Source organism: Ixodes scapularis, unplaced genomic scaffold (assembly GCF_016920785.2).
Source record: "Ixodes scapularis isolate PalLabHiFi unplaced genomic scaffold, ASM1692078v2 PGA_scaffold2__306_contigs__length_199485367, whole genome shotgun sequence".
NCBI lineage: Eukaryota > Metazoa > Arthropoda > Arachnida > Ixodida > Ixodidae > Ixodes > Ixodes scapularis.
In genome coordinates, this window is record NW_024609857.1 from 120,962,736 (window position 1) to 120,986,157 (window position 23,422).

Consider the following 23,422-nt stretch of genomic DNA (forward strand, 5'->3'; position numbering starts at 1 on the left):
CAGAGGTGATAATCGGTAATCCGGGGCTGAAGGTGAGTGGGCTTCGCGCGCCAAGTGAAGACGGAAAGACGACGACCAAGAAGTTCAGCGTTGCGAATTCAGCGGTGTTGTCGGTAAGTGCTCAATACGCTGTGTTCTAATACAGTCTGAATAGACCATTTCTTCAATGCGCTTGCACGAGAGTTCTCGGCAGAAAACGGGTGTCTCATTCACCGTGATGAGTGTCGTGCGAGATAGTCGCACGGATTCAAGCTTACTCGTGATTGCATGTGTATCATCCAAATGTCTCGGGCCTCAACATCTGGAAATTGTTCTGCTGCAGCACGTTGTGCACGTTTTCATTTTACGATTGCAGGTTCAAACTGGTACAGTATCTTGTTCTTTGCTTGTGTTGTCTGAAACTTTTCTGCTGCTTTTCTGCCACACCGGGTAGGGCGCCTCGTCAAGCTGCAAGCCATGCAGCTTGACGTTTGACATTATATGCCCCATCTCCCACATTTGTATAGAAAGGAAAATAAAGGTATTATAAACTCAATTGACACCTCTTTGCTCTGAAGGCATAATCTTGGGTATTGTGCAAGACAAGTGGAATACCTCCACTTTTCAACTTTTTTATTATTACATTTTCAGCCTTTTTGGGATGCTATGCAACTACTAGCTCCCAGTAGAGGCTGCATAGCATATAGAATTTCTATCTATTCTTGATGTGCTTTTGGACAACTGAAGAGGTTATGAAACATTCATGTTAGATACTGCCTCACTGCTGTGTGCAGGTGACAGCGACAAATCCCTGAAGCCATGCTTGCACACAAATTCCTTGCAACCCCAATGGATGCTGTGCTGTCCTGAGGCCAAGCTTAACAAAAAGCATTGCTTAAGATTCTATCGTAGTGCAGTGAATAGGATGCTGAAAAGCAGGTTCCGGTGGTTGCAAAGGTGCTAGGCACAGCAACATCATTTGACTTTCTGCACAATGCGAGCTTGTATAGCTTTATTTTGGGGCCTCCCCCTTGAGCCCCAAGAGTCCGCCCCTGAGGACGGTGTAAACTTTGACAGCAGAGGACACGCTGTGCAGTGCTAGAAATCTGAGAGGTGGCCGCCTCTGCAAGTATGTGCTGCCTACCAGGGTCTCCCTGCTCAAACTTGAAGCCTGGCAGCTGTTGAGGATACTACGAGCTTTGTCTCTCGTCACATCTGCGAAATATACTTGGGTGTGTCCGCTTGCAATGTTTTGTCATGCTTTGTAACTTGCCAAATCAAGTAGACACAGTAAGTCCATTTGGGCTGCAGAGTGGTCTACCTAACAGTCAGTTCAAGAGGCATTCAGTTCTCTCGGGGTCAAACTACCCCGAGAGTAGTTTGATACGAGGGCACTTTTTTTGGTCTGAAGCAATTGCTTACGGATTAAAACACCTTACCCCAAGCCTATGGCAGACAAGTTTGGTATTTCGGAAAATGTTGTTTCATATCAGACAGAAATAGATAGACATGACAAGTACATGTTTTTTTTATTGCTGTGGTGCCTGGGCTGAAGAAACACCGCACCAAGCGTCTGCTGTTGGAGTTTTTGTATGGCACCTAAAAATGAAAGTTTGTAATAAGTTGATGTTTCTGAAAAGGCTTTTTAACACAATGTTTTTGGCAGGGTAACCTGGCAAAAATGCAAACCGCATAAGCGAAACGTCGAGGCATTACAACAGAGAATAAAAGAGGGTCTCCTCATGGGTGGCATCTTGTTTCCCATTGACTGCATAAGCATTCTGGCTCTAACAGTATATTGTTCGAAGCATAGAGAAAGAAAAGGTAAAGAATTAACTGGGGTTGCTGGTATCTGGACGATTGAACTTGCACCGCCGTGTCACCGTTAATTGTGAAATTTCTGTATATGAAATATACATCGACATCTGAAGTCGAGATACGAGTCCCGGAACATAAACAATTGCACCGAGATTTCCTGACCCAAAATTTGTATTCGATGTATGACAATTTTGTCGGGTATGACCAAGGCAGTGCTGCAAATCTTTTTTCCATGCTATACTGAAATCATGACAGATGCAAAATGGTGCCTAGGGAGCATGTTTTATTGTGGATGGAAATTCTGCACTCCCATGAGGGGCAGCACGAGTGTGCTCAGTGAAGATGACTGCTGGGTATGTGCAGCTGCTTGTCCCTCCACAGCCTGCAAACAAAGTACACGAAAAGGGTGAACGTTTATAAAAACAAGCATTTTTAAAGACTATCCCTATTGGAAAACCCCAATATAAACAGCGTATTATGGATATTGGTAAACAATATCTTTTTATTGTATTGCAATACAATATAGACAGTGTATTGGAAGACATTACATTTATTGTATTGTATTACAATAAGGATTTGTTATGGGATTCCAATATTCATAATACGCTGAAAATATTGGAATCCAATACCGTATAAACCCTTATTGGATCCCCATGTGTCGTATGGGGATCCAATAAGGGTTTACGATTCCAATATACTCAGCGTATTATGGATATTGGAATCCAATATATTATATCGGCTACCAATAAAACTATATAAGAGTTGGAATATCACGTTCAGCGCAACATTTCTCTGCAACGCAGTCTCTTCTTGTGTGTATTTCTGAGTGATAAATTAAAAAAATGTTGCTGTTGTCAAATTATGAATAAAGAAGCAAAACACTGGGCTTATCCAAACCAAATATATTTATCATATTCCTGAACTGGAGAATCTGGCATTTACTGCAAAAGAAAGTTAATTGTCTAGGACCCTCATTCAAAAACTTGATGTTTGAAAACAGAATGTGAAATCCTCACCTTTTAATGAAAACCGCTCCTGCTAGCTGTAGCCATATAGAAACTGCAAAATAAAAATTTGTGATTAGTTCGCAACAAGTAGCAATCCTTCACTAAGCCGGATAGATTCAAAATTATGTCTGCGTTTGATTGCGGAAAAATAAGCTGCAATTCCACTGCCACCGGTCATTCTGAGCTCGGTCAATTAAATATACCTATCCGCTCGTCTGGCTTCACTATTCCTGCCTCACACCTAACTAGAGTATCTGGAATGCTCACCGTTGAGGAAAAACAAACTGGTGCTTGCTTGCTTGTAGGCCGTGGAAACTGGAAGAGAGATTTGCCATTAGCTGCGTTCAAGTAGCAATTACACTGAGTAGCCCCGTAAAGTACACTAAGTCGGAAAGATTAAAAAAATTACATGAACGGGATATAGATAACCTCTTGCGACGTAACTGGGCACACGTCAATGTCGCTCGCGTGTATAACAGAGAAATAAGCTTCAATGCAGGAGCCCCCAGTCGTTCTGAGCTCTGTCAACTAAAAATGCTGTAACGGTCGTCTGGCTTCAGTATTCCTGCTTCGGGAATCTGGAATTCTCACCTCTGAGGAAAAGCAAACTGGGACTGCTGGCTCTTAGGCCGTGGAAACCGCCAGAAAGATTTGCGATTAGTTGCGTCCAAGTACCAATTTCTTTGACCAGCCACCTACAGCACACTAAGCCAGATAAATTCAAAATTACATGTGCGTGACATAATATGCCTCTTGTGACAAAACTGGGCACATGTTTTGTCGCCTACAGCAACACTGCAACCAGACAGACAAGCGGTACGGCATATTTAATTGACGAAGCTCAGAACGACTGGGGACGCTTGTTTTGCTGCAATACATACGTGTATTGCAGCAAAACAAGCTTCAGTGAAAGCATCCCCAGTCGTTCTGAGTTCTGTCAATTAAATATGCCGTACCGCTTGTCTGGCTTCAGTATTGCTGCTTCAGTGCAATCTAGAAAATCTAAATCCTCACCTTTGAACAAGAACGAACTGGCGCCTGCTGGCTTGTGGGCCGTGGAAACTGCAAGAGATTTGCGATTAGTTACCTCCAAGTGACAATTTTTTTGAGTAGCCAACTACAGCACATTTAAAATTATATGCACGGGACATAGATGCCTCATGCGACGAACTCCCTTCATCCTTGTTTTCTGTTAACTCTGCTCACCTTCACCACTCGCCTCCAATTTCTGCGCTACTTCTTTAATCTCGATTCCCTGGTTCCCAAAGGCCATGCCATGGCTTGTGCCAGTCATGAGTCTGTCATCTCTGCAACCGGCGCCATAGTGGCAAAGACGCCACAGCACCTGGCGCTGGATGTGTTCTCTTAAAGGCCGACGACCAGACACGAGGTTCTGCAAGGCAGAAGATCCTCCTCCCCCTGGGGGAGGAGGAAACGGGCAATGGTGGACAGGGTAGAAGGGCCGAGAGAAGGAAGCGAGGGAAAAGTGGAAAGCGCAAACTGGTCGTCGGTCTTTAATATTTTGAGCATGGCTCAAAACAGGTGGATGGGTGTCTGGTATGCCCTTTGCTTATTTGCGGATCGTTCCGAATCAGAGGGTAGGTGCTTCTGTGATCTGGGCGCATGCTCGGTATTTTACAATAGTTGAAATTGAACTCTGCAGGAATCTTGAAATAAAACAAACATAATGTACACGCCAAAAGGCATAGCAAATGAAACACTTACATCTATCTATTTTCGTTTCTTGTCCGCAAGAAGCTGTCGTATATGTAGCCTCCCTTGCTTAAGCCGCTCCTCCCTAGTGTCCCGGTTGGGTCTCATCCTGATGAATCATCGGTGGAGACCTGAGGTGCGGTCAACATCGGATCAGACCTTTTTGAGACAGAACCATATACTTGCTGAGAGGACTTACACCCAAACAAATCTCAGGCATGTCATTTATAGTGCGTTTTGAAATGAGATGCATGATATAAAATGAGGCGTCAATACTGACGCACCCCTTTTGCGAACCTAAACTTTTGAAGGCCTTGTCCCCCTCGCTAGGTGGACAATCACATGAATCCTGGCATGTGGATGAAATTTTTACCTTAACACCCCGACTCAATGCCCATTCCCGAATATTCGACCCCCACACTTTAAGAAAAAAAACGATTTTTTTTACAAAACACAGTCATCGACCACTTCGACAAAAGCCTGCATGCACCAAGCATACTCGTACCGTGGCTTGTTTGCTCTGTGCCGCCCCCAAGTTCATTCGGGCCAACAATGTTTTTTTTTTTTTTGTTTTTTTCTTTTCAAATGGAACCCACATTCTTAGTTTCGGTTTCACTTGTAGAGGCAGGTGGATACTTTTGTAAAGCTTCCTCCTTATGCGCTTCCGAGTCAACATTTTTGCAATGGCCAACCCCCGGGCTTTGATTTTCCGCTCCTTGACAAATGCTGAAACTCATATAGGCGGGCAATAGCTCGCCTTGAAAATACTTGCTCTTGGTGGCCGAGAACAAACACGTGTTCCTGATTGGCAGCCATTTGCTGCGAAGAATACCTGCACATATCCTAAAGAACCCAGTCTTAGTCTAACACAGATGCTTTGGCCGGACGGAGACACAAAAGTCTGACACAAGACCACTATAAAGACAGGAAATTGAGTGCCTGTGAGGAATGAAACACACAACACAGATAGGCATCAATCACTCACCCTGAAAATACTTGCTCTTGGTGGCCGAGAACAAACACGTGTTCCTGATTGGCAGCCATTTGCTGCGAAGAATACCTGCACATATCCTAAAGAACCCAGTCTTAGTCTAACACAGATGCTTTGGCCGGATCTGATACAAACCACAAAAAGCAGGAAATAGTGTCTGCGAGAGATAAAAACAGACCCAGGTGGAGAGGCTCGTTCTGTTTCACCTTAGTCAAATAGTGCAGCTCATTTTGCTAAAACAATGCATATTTGCTAAAAAAAAGTATATATATTTTGCCCCATTTGGCAGAGTTTACTGCCAAGGGTATTTGCACACCAGAATAAGTCAGACTTAGTAAGTTTTTTTTTCTTCTTTTGATGAGCGACAACAGAATCCTAAACGGGTGATGGAACAAAATATGAGCCCAGCAAGACAGGCTAGTTTGCCGTGTGCAAGCACAGTGCCTCGGCCGACAAATGAGGTTCTATCCTTGGTCACTTGTCATATTTAGTGGGAATAGTAAAGTGAACGAAAATAAGGCAATCTCTCTTGCAGCTGACAGCTGCAAACAAAATTCCTATACCTCGATGAATAACCTGGAAATAAAATTGTGTGGTGGCCGAGTGGTTTCAGGTGTCAAATTTCAAACTTACAGACTGTGTAGTTCTGGTTTAAGTCCTTTAAGTCCTCCTAATCTAAAGTGTTTTTCTTTTCTCAATTTTTGAGGCACTAGCACATAATTTATATGCTAATTCACCTTTAGAAGCATTTTAATTATACTCGGCGGCTTCCTAGTGCCCGTAATAGATTCTCAGTAAGAGCGGCTTCTAATTGTTTTTTCTTGCTCTCGCTGCTGCTTGCTTCCTCACCCTTAAAAGACTGACAACTAGACACAAAAGTAAAAAACAAATGTGTTTCAAATGTGATGAAGATCAGCATTTACAAGTTGTACCCCTCCTTCATGCCCCGACCATGCCACCATACCATACCTGAGTGCAGTGACGAATGGTCCCAGGTGCTGTGACCCCGCCATATATGGCCTTACAGTGTGATGCGACTCATGCAGCACCTATGCTTCATGATGGAGATAGTGTGCGAGGTGCGACCTGCTAGAGCTGTGCACTACAGCTTTACAGCCTGCAAAGGGTGGGAAGATGCCCGTCCCTTTGCAGAGCTCGCAATAGCTCACCAAGAAGCTATTGCAAACACTAGGGAGCCACAGAGTGTGAATAAAAGCAGTTCTGAATGTGAATTAGTGTGCAAATTATGTGTCTATATGTTAAAACTAAAAAAAGCATATATATGTATATGCATATGTATATATAAATATATACATATGTATCAGGGATGGGCAAAATACATGCAAATATATTGAAATACAAATACAAAATACTTCGTCAAAAATCTATTTAATTACAAATCTAATTACATTTCCAAAAAAGCATTTAAAGGGATATTGAATTAAAGAATTTAGTGTCCATAATAAGTGGCGCACGTTCTTTCCACGAGCCAGCAGCCGCCGGTGTGCGCGAGCACACGCAACGAAAATTACGTCAAAGACCTCCATTGTCGCTTAGGAGGACAGTGAAATGCGTGGGATTCGGGCCAAAGGAGACTAAAGCCAGGCTTTTCATCTCTACAAGTGACAGCTACGTGCTTGTTAGACCAACTAATCGCTTACCTGTTACACCAGACATCACTGTGTAGATGAAAAACTTGTCTTTATTCTCTTTTGGCCCGAAGCCCATAGATTTCACTGTCATCTTAAAGGGGAACTCCGGCGATATTTTGTGCAACGCCAACTAACCATATATTCGAAATCGCCGACCGTTACTCTTTTCGGTATGCTATTTAGTATCATGAAATTCAGAATAGTTTTTGTGAAATCGGCAAATGAAAACGACGCCAAAACGAAGATTCGAATATACCCGCGCTTTTCATTGCCCTGACGTCACGGTTGGGCTGGATTGCGGTTCGAGCAGGCAGTCTAAATATGAACTATGCCGAGCATTTGTATCGTGCTGCTGCGCGGGGGCTGGAGCGACCTTCCAAAGCATTCATTTGACACCATGAAACTGTTTGTAATCAGATGTGAACAAAGTCTACAGCCCAAAGAGTGAACTCCTACCCAACCATGACGTCACTTTTTCAATGATGCCCGTAGAGCTTTTCACTTTGAAAAACACGATGAGGTCCAAAATTGTAAATTCTGTAGCTGCACGAAAAAACGTTATTTTGTACAAATATTTGGGTTAACTAGTTCAGCGATGTTTGTTGGTGTGTCTAGCAAGCTTTTAGGCAAATCGGGGACTATGAAGAAAACGGCGGAGTACCCCTTTAACCGCGAGTGGAGGTCTTTGACGTCATTTTTGTTGCGTGTGCTCGCGCACACCGGCTGCTGCTGGCTCGTAGAAAGAATGTGCGCCACTTATCATGGACACTAAATTTTTTGGTTCAGTATCCCTTTAAGTACAAGATACAAATACAACCAAATGTGTTTGGTCTCTTCCAAATACATTCCTCAAAATTAGCGTCAGCGACTTCAGGGCACCTGCAACGGGTTTCTGGGTATCTCATTTTAATTTTGTATCGCACACTCGGGAGTTAGTGTGCGAGGCTCTAGTAATGTTATAGAAATATAATCACAAAAAATGTAATCAGCTTGGACGTAATAGGTTAAAAAAGTACAGAGCTTCAAACAGCTTTTTTTTGTCTATTACATTTTGTTGTAGACCAACAAAGAACCGAGACGACCAAGACGCGCAGCACTATCTAGAGAATTTTTTATTGTTGCAACTCGCACCAGTTACAAAAATCTGGACAACCCGTGCATTTAGAATGTTCCAGGCAAAAGTATGGATGGAAATCAGGCTGGAAAGCATCACAAGTGGCCACAGGCACTTATTTAGCCAGTCCGCTAGTGAACGTCGATTTCGTCACTATTCTTGCCCTGGACTAGCACCATAATCATAAAGTCACTAAACGCTTGTGCTTGATTGAGAGACACTGCATTCGGTGCAGAACGTAATTTTCTTCCTACTCTGAACACATCTTAGGTGAGCAAATTGAGTCGTGACAATAAATTTGAGGGATGTATTTTCGCCCACAAAATTGTATTTAATTACAATTGTATTTGAAATACCCACATTTTAATATTTAAATACACACATGAAATACATTACCCAATTTGTAACTAAATACAAACGCAAAATACAAAATGTATTTGAAATACGTATTTCAAATACTTGTATTTGCAATATTGCCCATCCCTGATATGTATATATGTGTGTCTGTGTGAGTGCATGTGCGTGCGTGCGTGTGCGCGCGCGCGCGTTTGTGTGTGTGTGTGTGTGTGTGTCTCTGTGTGTGTGTGTGTGTGTGTGTGTGTGTGTGTGTGTGTGTGTGTGTGTGTGTGTGTGTGTGTGTGTGTTGTGTGTGCGCGCGCGCGCGCTAAAAAAAGGCAAAAAAAAATTCTCCACGTGGGTTTGAATTAAGAGCTCCACTGCCCTCGATTTCAGTTTACTAAGGCCCGCTTCAGACGTGGCAACTTTTCCAGCAATTTTGAGGTTGCTGGCGGGTTGTTCCCTAGGTTTTCCCAGATCAAAACAAATTGTTGAGATCGGGTTCGACTCGAAATGGACGAGCAACTCGAGCAACTAGGAGAAGTGTGAAGCGGCAGCAGCCAATCAGGAATGTAATATTTTCAAGTGACATCCCTGTGGTGGTGACAATGACAGCTAAAGACTTGGTTCTGGTTTGAAATGGATCGTTTTTGGAAATAAACCGTTTCAAAAAGACGAGTTAGTATTCTCAGCACAATTTAAAGATATAAAAACATGTTTTTTTATGTAACTGTGCATCTAAATAAAGCAAGGAAAATAAAATTTCATGATGATGATGGCAAGCTCAGTTGTCATCATCATCACCACCACAGGGGTTTCACGTGAAAATATCACATTCTCGATTGGCTGCTGCCGCTTCAAACATCTCCGAGTTGTCCGAGTTGCTCGTCCCCTTCGAGCCAGACCAGATCTCAGCAATTCGTGTCGATCTAGGGAAAGCTATGGAACAACCCACCAGCAACCCCAAAATTGCTCAAAAAGTTGCCCCGTCTGGAGCGGGCCTAAGACACTCTATTGTCTGGTACAGAGATCATTTAGGAATGTTTTGGTGTTTAAACGTTGTACTACCCTTTTTACAAAAACAACAACAGAAAAACACATTTCAGAGGGAAAAGTTAAGGAAAGGGAATGTACCATTATGTTCAGTGAAGTTCGGTGACATGACCCCGGACTCGAGCAGGAACACTGTTATCCTTGGTGTGGCCCCATGAGACTGTCTTGCTGTCTTTGCTGGGGCTTATCTAACTGAAGTACCTGTACCAAAAGTAGAAGAAACATATGTGCATAACACTCATTATTCAGAAGAAAATTTGTCAACATCCAAAATGACCCATGGAGAAAATTATGTGAGGAATTTTTCGGCCACGTTAGCCAAGTCCCCTATTGTGGCCAATGTTTCATTGCAACTTTAATTGTACTGAACAGTTATATGGTATATTACAAAGTGCAATTTGGTTTGTATGACACTACAACACACAAAACAGCACTCTAATACAGTATGTTGAGGTATCTCTGAACAAATTTTAGGGTTTCATGGTGCCTCCTTCAGATAACTGATGTTGAACAAGAAATATGTGCACCAAGGAGTGAGCAAACAGTGACTTCCAATTAGTCCCGCGACATGTCGACAAGGAGTGCGATGTGTAGAAGGTCATCTAGAAGTATGCAGCTAAGATGAAAAAGCAAAATATAACGTTATCAGAATAAGATCACATAAAAAAGGCTCCAGAGCAGTGACACAATCTACAATCCAGGCACAGTAATGAGTCAACTGACGTACAGCCGCGATTCCGTTTGCGTCGATTGAGGTGAAACGTGACAAACAGAAAAATAAGAAACGCGTTTTTTTTTTGTTTTTTTTTTACATTTATGTGCTTTGTGCAGCCGATAGCAGGGCGGTTGGGCGGCGTCACAAAAATTTGACTCACTCGCTAGCGTTTTTAACTTCTTTCGGCGTCAGTCGGCACCACAGATCAGTGGTCGGCACTCATGGTCTACCCGGGAGAAAAAAAAAGTACGAGCTCAGAGCCGAGCGCCGATCGCGACTTGCCTAAAGAGAAGCTCCGGTAACAGTTCGGCGACTCGTCAGCTTCAAACAACGCCTCTTCGAACGAGCCCGCGAATCCAATGCCTCGAACGGTCGAGGCGACAAGCACGCCGGAAGGAAGGGGGCTGGAGGCGCTCGAGAGGTATCCGAAAGAGACGCGGCGCTGGTTTCTACGTCTATTTCGCATAAGAGATAAGAAGATAGCAAAGCTAGGCGAGTGTAACACTGACTGACGTTACATTGGAGTACACGCAGTCGAAATGACGCCTGCAACAGAGCACAGCCAGAGGCTTTCAGCAATGGGCACGAGCGTTAAAATAAGCTGCGATTTCAAAACAACATGTCTCTTTTCTGTCTTTCGGTGTTTACTTTGATCTGTGTGTACCGAAGCAAAGCACTCAACGCTGCAAGTAATAAAGTCGTGTATACGTACTATCGGGGAAAAATGAAATGCGAACAGAGGAGCGCGTGGCTCGCGGTACAGGCTGCGCCGCCTGGAAGTGAGCCTAGGAGCGAGGGTGCGTGGCCTGCTCCGACATGTTCACGCCCCTCCCTCTGCGCTCCCCAAGCTTCAGCAGTGCGCCTCTTTGGGCGTTGAAAGCTATCACCGCTATATTTGCTGGCTCAGCGCGTGCGCTGCAAAGAAGCTCGCCGCACTCGCTGAGCAGGCAAAGATAGCGGTGACAGCTTTCAGCGCACTGAGAGGCGCACTGCCGAAGCTGGGGGAGCGCCAATCGAGGGGCGTGAACACATCAAAGTAGGCCACGCACACTGGCCCCTAGGTTCACTTCCAGGCGGCGCAGCCTGTACCGCGAGCCACGCGCTCCTCTGTTCGCATTTCATTTTTCCCCGATAGTACCTTTCGAAGCGATTGAAGGTGCGTTGGTTTCGCTTGCACCTCACGAGCAAGGAGCACTGTCTGTCGGTCTCGCGTGCTCGCCATGCTCGCGTCTCGACGGGTCGCCCGCAGCAGTGCGCATGCTCGGCGCACGGCGGCACGGCGGCTTGGCCAGGCTCAACTGGCTCAACTGGGCTCGGCGGGCAGTCGGCGGGCTCGGCGGCCCGGCCCCGGCTACGTAGTCAGGCGGCTCGGCTCGCTCCCTTCGAACTCCAGCTGGTGCGCGCGCTGGTTGACGACTTCTCAAAAAACGAGGATGTAACGTATCGTTTGACGCCGCAAATGCACGTATTTTCCACGTCGTTTTCTTTTTTTTTAACAGTGTGTGAATCGGTGTGATGAAGATAAAGAGTGGTGGGTGAAATGTGTTCGCATGTGGTCGTGGATTTTGTTAACGACGTAGGATTACCCCGAAAGGTGGGTCAATATCGAGAAATGTGCGCGTAAGATCTGTCAAACCTATTCACCCTCGTTATTTTATCGCGCGCTGCGAACCGACATTGTCACGGATCGCGTTCGATTTGGGTTCGAACACCGGTAAACCATTTTTTGTTGCATTACAACGACTGCAATAAACATTTGTAAAACGATCACTTCAATAAGAACGTCGTTAATGGACTTTTTCATTGAAAGGTAGGTTGCGGGTGTACCAGATAGTTATTCTGAATGGTTTGGTGGTTATCCAGCATTTCATGTAGTGGGCGCTACTGAAGTGATGGTGTTTTTTCTTATTGCTCACCAGAGGACACCATCATTTATAGAGGATTATATAAGGAGCGGCGCGTGAGATTAAAGGGCTCTTTGGTTGTGGTCACGAGCGGAGCTGCTGTCACTTGGCCGTCGTCCGTTCCGAACGTTCCGAACATGGTGTCAGAAGTGGGATTCACATCGACACAGCACGCAAGACTGTGTCTACTGTGTGCCGTACCAACAGCTTTATATACTTGCACTGTCAATCAATGTTCATGTTTTCGCAAGGCAGAACGTTTGTGTTAAAATATCTTTCTCTCGCGTGTTGCCGTGTGGTAACTCGTGCAGTTTTACGATATCATTCACGCGATGTCATGTATGTGGGCATACCGATATCCACATGTTGCTTCACGAACGCTGAATATCGTGTTACGTTTTCTGTTGTTGGTAACTTGGTATCCGTTCTGAGATATATGCACGCGATATCATATTGGGCCCGTGATCGACGACCGATATTTATATATCGTGAGGCTGTACAGTATGTCCATATCGGTCACCAAAAGGCACGCGATGTCGTATTCTATTCCAATAACCACGCATTATCGGGGTATTGTGCTCCAATATGGTGTTGTAACAACAAGTTCTATCGGGATATTGTGCTTCGATATCGTGTTGTATACCAATAACCGCAAGTTCTATCGGGATATTGTGCTCCAATATCCTGTTGTATACCAATAACCACATACTATATCGGGATATTGTGCTCCGATATGAATTCCCATCGTGCGTATCGGGTTAATCGGATAACAATAAGATTTTATTGGTTTCCATCAACTTCATTGGAATACAATATTTCCAATAAGCCGAGTTCATATTGGCCTTTTTCCATAGGGATGTTACAGAAATTACACAGAACAAGAGAATCCCAGGGGTGTGGTGAGCAGTAGTGTATGGCATACTACTGCTTTTACCTTCTTTTAGAACTCTCATGCAGTGCTGCAAATATCAAGAATGCGAGACTCCTGAAAGACATTTTGCTTATGCGGGCACCTTCCTAACCAAGGAACTGCTCAGACCAGCACACTCATGCTGTGGGTCTTCCAGTACAGTACGCAACCTATGAAGCAAGCCGCCTTGAGCAATGTGCACCTAGCATGGTCTAATTAACTACTTTGCAGCAGACACGCCTGCTCTGTCAATCACATGAAAAATGGAAAGCGAGAAGTTGGAAATCACTCACTTCGAAACACAACTCAAGGTCCGAAAATGAAAAAGAGCGAAAACAGAAGAGTCCTGCATTCACTTTCCTTTATGCTATAACTGTCTGTCATAACTGATTTCCAATGACAAGTTAGCTGTTGTTCCCGTCCATGTTTTTGGTGCTGTGGAAGTCCAGCTCTTCCGCATTGCGTTGAGCAAACAACAAAGACTGTGAGCACAAGCTGCTCTGGATGTAACTGAATAAAGCAAGGACGAAGAAACTCGGCCTGGAATGATTCATTAGTACCATATGACACAAGTTTTCTTTCCACGGTTCTCTAAACAATGCTTGCCAGCCAAGTTTAGACCTTGACTGCACTTCTCTACAGCTAGGCCACTCATGCTGCAATGTCGGGTGCCCAGTAGCATGTGCAATGCAATCAGCTGCTCCTGCTGAGTGGGCGAGAGGTCCTAAACAGTGCAGCTGGGGGCAGTTCAGGCCCTCACCATCCAGAGTGGCAGTGTACAGCTTTTATATAAATAGCAGACACCGGTTTTGGAATTGGTGAGCCAGTTTTGTCTTAGTGTCATTCCCTTGTCAATTTCAGGGCGGTGGCTAGATGTGGTGCTGCCGGGAATGTTTGGTGGAAGCAGGTTGCTGTTGGGAAACAGGACCGGAGGCACCGTCTTTTTACTAACTGACACAGCCTCATTAATTGGATCTGTGTCTTGTCCGACACAAAACTCGAGTAAAAACGTGTGGATTGTCTCTGCACCATGTGTACACTTAAGTTTTTGTGAGTCTTGCTGAGGTGTCACCTTGCTAGAAACATCAACACGGTTGGCCCTACAGCCACGTTGGGAGCTGCCGACCAGGCACAATATGTTAATGACAGCATCTTCTACCTTCCTCATAGTTATGCACAGTGCAGGTCATGTTCACATTTTTGTGCAATTGCTGAGATGGGTACAAAAGCTGTCACTTTGGACCACTCGAACCAGTGCAGTTCACCATGATCACAGCGTAGTAAAGCTGCAACCCCACAACATCAATGGCCACCAGCATAAGGCTACCGACGGCACTCATGCATAATACATGTCCTGACACAGGCGTAAACCACGTATTATGGAGATGAATCCAAACTGTTTTTTATACCTACCATTTGTTGGTGGTGGAGCTGCCATCTGTGCTGGGTCCTCACTAGCACCTTTGGCCACAGCAGATGAGTCCTGCACCATCTTCACAAACAAAAGTTAACGCACAACAAATTGGCAGCCTTTCTGGTTCCCTGTTGATGTAATGCCCATTGCCTACACTTTAGAATTCAGGTATCAGAGTGCCTCATGCACAGCTCTAGAGAAATTAACTCGTCAGCTTGAGCGCTACGATCCGAGCTTTCAAAGTAACATCATGAGGCAGCAAACTCGTGCAAAGTCAATAAGACCAAAAACAACACGGTGTCTGTTTACTACAAGTAGCAAGTTTTAGGAAACCGTTACCGTGTTCCGCGGTGGCCACGGTACGGCTGGTAAGGCTTTAAGCGCGCTGAAAAGCATGCTTCAAAGTTACAGCGCGAGCTCCCAGTAGCAATTTCGCTGCGCACGGCAACGATACGCTAAAACCGCCAATTGAGATGCCATGCACTTACCGACACTGAAGCCGAGATGCCGTGTAGCGACGGACGAGGCGCGTCCGCCCTCGAAATCATGCGCCTTCTTTCGTGTCTTTGCGAGGAACCTTTCTCATATGGGCGAAGATTCTGTCCTACTCCTCGAGTTCAGCGAGGACACTTGGTTCGCGTCCCCCACCAGACTGCCGAGTGGTAATCGCGACGTGATAACCTTTGAAAAAGCCCGACTTGACAGCAACAATTCCGAAAGTGAGGCAAATCTTTGTACAGACACACGAGCACTTTACGCGCGACATCCACCGTCGGCCATGACGATTCATTACGATCGCGATGCAGCTCACGCATTGCGATCATCTAAATTGTTTCACTTATGTAAAAAGACATAATTGATGCGAGCTAGACTTAGCACCGGTAATTGTATTTGAATTGTACTGCATGCTACATCTTCATAAGTTAAAAATGTTGCTTTTACAAGACCCTTCGATGCGGCGTTGCGCATTTCCCTCTAGGGACATATTTTGGGGACAAATCCCGATGAAGTTTCAACTCAATCGCCACTCTCCGTCGACGTCATCAACGCGCCGCGATGAAGTTCCCTGCCAGTTGAGTTCGCCGCCGATTGAGATTAGGCTCCTCCCACCGGCGACGTCACGATGAAGTTTCTTCATCGGTTTTTCCAGCATAGACAGACTGGATCCGAGAAAAGTCGCTCCCATGATTTCGGCGGATTCGACCGGAAGCCAGCCGGGCCAGCCCTCGGCGCACACACGTGACTTCCTTTCTCGTGGGGCATCTAGCCTGATCTCGCCCATCGCGCCTCAAAAGAAGAAGAAGCACGTCGCGGGCTGGGCGCCTAGCTTGTCTCGACTAGTGTCTCGATATCAGAAGAATTCGTAATGGCCGCTTACTTACCCCTTGGCTCGACACCCGGCTCGTTTTCCAGGAAGGAGAAGAGAAGGTATTTGCCGCGCTATGGGCATTATGGCAATCTCTGCTAGAAGCGCCTGAGCCATTCCTGCCGCTCGTGCGTCGAACACGTGTTAGCGCCGCGATTGCGAAAACGTCTTCGAAGAGACCGCTGCGGCCGCGGAAAGGGGATTCCCGGGCAGTTGAATCACGGGAAGGCATCCGCCGATCTCGGAGCAGTGGTCACGTTCCAATGGGGATCCGTAGGCGGCGCGACCCCGTTCGGATCGTGTACTCCAGTCCGGATCTGTCTGTCTATGCTGATGTAGAAAACTGCATCGGGTACTGATTGGCTTTTCTCTCGGGTCACGTGACATGACGTTGAAATGTAGTTTTTCCCTATGCAGTTCGAGCTATGCTCGTAAAATGATGCAGTTAGCGGTGACGTCAAAATGTCGTCACGATGCATTTTGACGATGCAGTTAACTGAGTGGTCGAGGCGAAGCCAGAGACCAATCTGCATCGTAAAAGATGGCGACCCTAACATATGCATCTCTACTGTTGGGTTCGCCAGCAGATCGAGTTTTTAAAGATCACCGGGATGCTTTCGAGACGAGCGATGCGAGGTTTGTGGGCGAATACCGGCTGACCAAAGGGGTGGCTCGCTGGCTGTGCAAGAGCTTCGCGGAAAGCTCCCGCGTTGTTGTGAAGGGCCCCATGTGCTGACGGTCGAACAACAAGTCCTCGCAGCTCTACGCTTTTACGCCGCTGGCGGCTTCCAGGAACCGTCGGGAGCGACGAAAACATTGGTGTTCTCCAGTACTCTGTGAGTCACGTACTTGGTGATGTCACCAACGCTATCATCGATTGCCTCGGCTCGAAGTGGCTGTGTTTCCAACAAACTCAAGCAGAGAAGGCGCTCACAAAAAGGAAGTTCTTCGAGCGATGCAAGTTCAGCGGCGTGATCGATAAATATTCTAAATACTCTTACACGAATTAATACGATTGTGTTTTCATTTGAGTGCACCCCATATAAGCGATTTGGCTGAGCGAAAAGTCAAGCAAGCAACGGTAGCAGGCTTAAGTTGAGCTAGTTCGTTCATACTTTAGGCAAAGAGAGAGAGAGAGATATATGCTTTATTTTAAAGCAACTACTTCAGGTCAGGCCAGCTGAACTAGAATAAACATACATATAAAGAAAATGACCATACACACCGTGGGACTGACAACTGATTTTCTTCTTCCCCCTCATCTACTACGAGCCCAACTTGAGGGAAATATTCTCTTTTCTTCTTTTTTGCTTCCTACTTCACCGAAAATTCAACCCCCGAAGGAACATTTTGTTCTTTCTCGTGCAGCACGAGAGAAGTTGCACTAACGCAGTCAACATAGTCAAAAAGTAAAATTTGTCGTTAGTTGTTTATACAGCAGGAGGTTAGTCTGCCTGAACATGGCGACATTGTTACCACCTGTAGGTAAGCAATTTAGCCAGTGCAGTACGACTGCTAGCCCGGGGTCTTTAACGTGCATCACGCAGTACACGACCGCACACCGGTACGATCCTCATCCAGCAGATCGAAACGAGCAGGAGCGGGGATTGAACCCACGATCCCTGGGTTCTGCAGAGCGAGGTTTCGCTCCACGTGCTCCGAGCTGGTGTGCGCTAGCTTACTCGGCAATTCTCCGAAATTCCCTGTAGGGAAAAAAAGAACGATGTAGTTTCAACTCAATCGCCACTGTTCGGCGACGACACCGGACACGTCACGGTGCAGTTCTCTTCCGATGTAGTTTCTTGGTGATGGAGATTAGGCTCCTCCCACCGGCGACGTCACGATGCAGTTTCTCCACCGCTTTTTCCAGCATAGACAGACTGGTCAACTGATCCCCGCGCTCCAAAACGCCCGTGGAATTCACCATTAGAATGGAACGGAGTAGAAAAAAAAACTCTCGTGGAGAAGCGTATTGCCTCATGTTTGAAACGCGAGCCAAATATTCTATTTTGCTCGCCTGGAGTGCTGCTCAAAACTTGAGAGCTACGGGCCTATACAAACGAGGAACCCAAGGTATGCTCAAGATATGATACCGCGTGCTGCGTCACGAGATCGATCGGCAGGCAGAACCTCATTGGTCCAATACTACTGTCACGCAGAGCGTGATATGCTCGAAAGGGCGTTTATATAAGGGGTATCCACACGAAGGAGAAATCCGCCCCATTCCTCCGCGGAGCGGGCATCACGTGAGACATACGTCATCCCTTTCTGACGCCTCGCGGCGCGTTCTCCTCCGTGGCGGAGGCGCGGAGGCTTCGTTCTGTCAGCACGAAAGCTCCGCAGGTGTACGCGGCGGAGCCGGGGACGGAGTTTCCCGGGTTGTTGACGTCACGACATCCGTCCGCGGAGTTCTCCTTCGTGTGGATACCCCTATAGCAACGTGAAAAAAAAAAACAAAAAAACGACGGAGCACGTGCGATGTGTAGGTTCACGATCGCGAAATGAACGCACGAGACGGGATCTTGGAGACCAGCATGGCCGACTAATACCCCCGTTAGACGGGCTAGTTTAGTGTCACTACATGCGAATGCACTTCAACCCGTCGAAACAGACTCCAAGTGTGTTGGTGCTACACGGGAAAACTTAGTGTCACTACAAAATGATGGCATTGTCGATGGGTAAGTAATGGGCACTCAAAATATTAGAGTGCTTAGGCATTTTCTCATAAATAACTTCGTCGTCTTATTAGAAACACGTTACCACACATTGTTGAGCTAAGTCACGAGCTTTACTTCAAATTTAAATCCAGTTTGATAATTACGATCAGCCATTACAAGCCAGTGATACATGTCCGCACGCCGGTACGATGCTCAACCAGATCGAAACAAACAGGTGTAGGGATTGAATCCAGGATCCCTGGGCTTTGCAGCGCGAGCTTTCGCTCCACATGCTCCGACCCAGTGTGCGCGAGCCCACATGGCCACTCGCCGCTCGCCACATCGAAACATCATGGAGTGTCTGGAGGACAAGCTGGAGGGCGATATTCGCGATGTTGGACAGTGGAAGCGCGTGGTCGGGTCATTTTTTCCGTGAGAGCCCAACGCCTTTCAGATGAGAGGCAGCTGAACCTGGATGCCGACGCACAGGTAAGAATTTCAAGTGACATCAATCAGCAGCAGCAGGCCAATGCATTCACCATACCCGCTCCCTACCCGTGATCAGTTGAGAACGGTGGACTTTCCAGAGGAAAGAACGGTGGTTCGAAGACACCTTGCCCCATTTGGGCGAGTTCCATTTCAAGCAAGCCTTTCGGCTCTCTCCTGCCACCTTAAGATTCCGGGTGCAGTCTTGCAGGTACCTCCTGGCCGTCGCTGGCCGTCGCGCAGGAGCCAAAGCTGGAAACTCGTTTAGCCGCTTGTTTTTCTACAATGCACTACTTTCCTGTCAACAGAAAACAAGTGCGCATCTAATATTACTCCTATAAAAATAATACGAATTTTACGCAGCGTTAATTTCTTCTATTATTTTTACTCCTTCAACACTGCTACCGAGATTACACACTTGGTCTACCGGAGCGAGCGTAGTGTGCTCCCCGAACTCACTTCATTGGAAGTGTGTTCTTCGGGCAGTGCTGGAAATTGAGCTTAGGATCACTGGGTTCTCCTGCGCGAGCTTTCTCTCCAGGCGTACTCCGATCTGGTGGGCGCTAGCCCACTCGGCCACCGACACCCCTTAATAAAGACACGTAAAAAAAAAAAAAAAAAATTTACGTTTACAATTCTTTGTAATGCCGAATCGGAGCGCAGCTCTTGAGGAGGAGGAGGGAAGGGTACGAAGGGGAGGGTATTCAGCTGCTCCCCCTCCGTACCCTCCTATCCTCCTCTCCTGTTCCCATCCCACTCAGCGTACAACTTTAGCGAAGTTTCCCGCTAAATTAAGCCGGGAAATTTTCCCGCTGAATCGACGTGTGACGCCAGATGGCAAGGCAACTGAAATTTTTAGTGGGACGTCACGTCACATCACACGGGTAAAATTTTCTCTCGAAATTTAGCAGAAAACTTTTCCACCAAACTTAGCGAAAACTTTTACCGCAAATTTTAGCGGGAAAATTTTACCTTCGTGACATCACACGTGATGACACACGTGACGCCACGTGTGACGTCATTTTGGGAAACAGCCCTTAAGGCAACGCGCGGTTACGCCGAGGTCACTCAACTCAGAAACGGGTTCGTAGGAGCTGTGCTTTAAAACAACGCTACATTAATGAACGATTTTTACGCCAATTGGATGATTCTGATCGATCATCGCAAGCCTAGATAAAGAACGAAGGATATCCAACTTTGGCGTTCCGCTTCGTTCCATGGAAGTCAACGAGGAGGCCCTGAAACTGCCTAATTTGATCATAATGATCCTGATGTCTCGAATAGTTTCATGCTGAAACAAAAGTTCGCTCCATCATTCTCTGCTAACCAAGATAGCCGTTGAATGGCTGACTTTGTCGCCGTCTTTTATCAATTCGCGCTGCGCTAATCTTGGTTCAGATCAGCCTAAACTCCAAGATCACCCCACTATTTTTTTTTTTTGCAATGTCTTTTTTTTTTTACAGAGAGGCACTGCCTCTCTGTAGAATTTCACGAATTTTTTTTTTGTTTATAAAATAAAACTTACGCCACCCTTTTGGTTTCTGTGTTGTTATGTTTTACTGTTGAAAGTCCTATTGATGCCACGCACTCGATCGAGCGAAGTGAGTTCGTCAAACTCCCTCGAAGCCAAGTGTGTTCCGCAGGAAGGAGCCGTGTGGCACACTACAGAAATGACACTAAGGGCGAAGTGCACTCGCTTGTAGTGACACTAAACTAGCCCGTCTGACAGGGGTATAGCACCCCTGTCAGACGGGCACGTTAAATGACATTTAAGCAAAATGACATTACAGCTCGGCCAATCTGCGTGTTTTATACGCCACGCTGCGCGTGCACCTGCCACGTGCAGAGCCAGCATCACGAGCTCGGAATAAACCGGTAATAGCCTCCCCCCGAACAGTAGCTCTCTGTATCCATTGATCTTCACGGCACCCGCAAAAATCAAAAGCCGTGACAAACACTACGAAGGAAAGAACAGAGAGAAACTTACACCATGCTTATCGTCTTTGTTCCAAACCCGACAAAACATTTTTTTTCTATAATTTATTTTTATTATTTTAATGCATTGTGAAACGTCTTCTTTACGGGTATGTCCCATTAAATGGCTGCAATAATGAACAACTGCAACTTTATTCACGAGAGACCACAAAATAAAACATGAAACGACGTGCCACTTCCAGGATGCCGCGCTGCCAGCTACGGCTTCAACAGGCAGGCTAATAACAGAGACGGACGAGGAAGAGAGTTCGATCTCTGAAGATGATAAGAGCGACAAGGGGGCTGCGTTATACTTGTCCAGTTGTTCGATGACACTGTGGATATCCGAACACTTCGTTATCGGTTGCAACAGATGGTTCCACCGCGAAGCGCGAGTAGAATTTCAGAGAACATCAGCCCACACGGCGCGTTTTTCCGGGCGTATTGCCACAGGCGCGCGCGGATTTAAAGGCACTGGTATCGGGGCTCTCTAGATTCAAACCACATGCAGCCAGCATTGCACGTCGGCGTTTTCACAACATCTGCCCATCGTAGCCAAATCCTCGTGGGAGGTGAAAATAATTTTGATAAACATTACTCGTTAGATAATGTGTACATGACGTGACATTTATTGTTATTCGTAAGAAAAACATATTTATTGTTCCAATAGTTGCAGTGAGGATCAGTTTCACATATTTCGCATTATTTCCCTTCTTGTAGGTTGTGCACCTGATTACCTCTTGAACATCTTCGACTACCCCAGTGCCAAGACCAAGTATGGCACGATAGGATTCCCAAAAAAGCCGGCAAACATTCACCGTAACGCCGAAAAAAAAAATACATTCTCGCCCGAAATCAGCGAATATGCTATTCCGTTGGCAGTAACATGCTTGCAACATGCGCTGAGCTTTGGCCGCCCCAAGCAGCGATGGATTCGCACTTGCTCCGCGGACGCACGTCCTGAACTCCCTCTCGATTGCCCTCGATATCGCGACTTCGCCCGTCGTTGTCTTCGTAGGCTGTATCTCACTGTACCTGTCTTCATAGCACCCGGGCTTGTTTATGTTGAAGCAAGGCGAGTATACAAGGGCAGCAAGGGCGAAAGCAAGGTTTTCCAACGCGAAGGGATTGAAAGGGAGGATGGAAAGGAGAAAGCAGAACAGACGCTTGCGAGCAGAGGAGGTGTCTCATGGCTGTCTTTAGAATCCCGTGTTCTTCCTCCCTCCCCCTGTCTCCTCTCTCCCCCCCCCCCCCGGCCCCCCTCCTCCCTTCCTCTATACACTGCCTCGCTGTTGGATTGTCACAGCATCGGTCGAGGAGAAAAGCGGCAGGCATCCCGACTTAACGTTGTGGGAGCCGGGGGTGAAAGACGAGGCAGAGGGCACGTGACAGGCGGTCGGCGGAGAAGACACGACCTGGCGCGAGACAGTGCGAGCTGAGCGAGGCTGGTAGCTGGACAAGGAACGTTGAAGCCAAGCTACCTGGCCTGGCAAACCCCGGAGCGGTCCACCAGCGAGGTCTGGAGCAAGACCGCTGGAAACGGCGAGCCCTGGCCATATGACCTGGGCTACGACGATCCCGGGGAGGTTCCGCAGCGAGACTCGGGCATTGATAGCCCGAGACAGCCAGCCTACGCAGCGCTGGCGTGGGAAAAGCGATCCGCAGGCCTGGACACGGACCCCGACTGTGAGCTCTGATCGACGGGCGACAACAAGGGTCGGCGGGCCCGGACTACCGGCTCTCGACGGCGGGCAGCCGGGAGGAACAGTAAACCCATCGCTGTCTTCTCGTTGCTGTATGTCACTCCCTGGGTGACGGGCGAAGCGCATATCGATCGGGTGGCGATTATTAGTATAGAGGGACCTCCCCCATAAAGAACCCCCACATTAAAATGGCGCCCAACGTGGGGCCCGTTCGGTATGCCTCTGCTTCTAGTCGTCCCCAAGGAGTCCCATGGATTCGTTGAACGGGTTCACTAACGCTAACGATGCCCGTTGAGACAAAGTATATTGGAATTATGGTGACTTGTCTCACAGCAGAGCTCAGCAGGTGTCTCCTCGAATCGAGTACTTAAAGGTGTCGAAGGACGAGGTTCCGGACGCGCTTTCTCGGGTACCCCAGAATAGTGGTTGGCAGAAGGTGCCGTAACCGGGGAAGAACACGAGGAGCGCGGTTAAGATGTAAGAAAGTCGTCTTCGGAGGCAGAGGAGAGGCACGGCAGGTTCGCTGGAAGGCAGGATAGCGACTGGGAGGAGGGAAAACAGCCAGGACTTATTGAATATTTAGGATTTAGGCTTGGAGTGATGCGGTGAGCCAGTAAGCGCTTGTCGAGG

General features: G+C 46.8%; 1 long non-coding RNA gene across 1 annotated transcript; it reads right to left on the minus strand.

The window, feature by feature from the left end:
• Window positions 1–5,544: 5,544 nt before the first annotated feature.
• On the minus strand, window positions 5,545–11,564 carry LOC121047546. The gene is made up of 3 exons (XR_006078001.1): window positions 11,517–11,564; window positions 9,745–9,864; window positions 5,545–5,588 (listed from the first exon to the last, which is right to left on the minus strand). It is a non-coding gene; the product is annotated as an uncharacterized LOC121047546 (long non-coding RNA).
• Window positions 11,565–23,422: the final 11,858 nt, after the last annotated feature.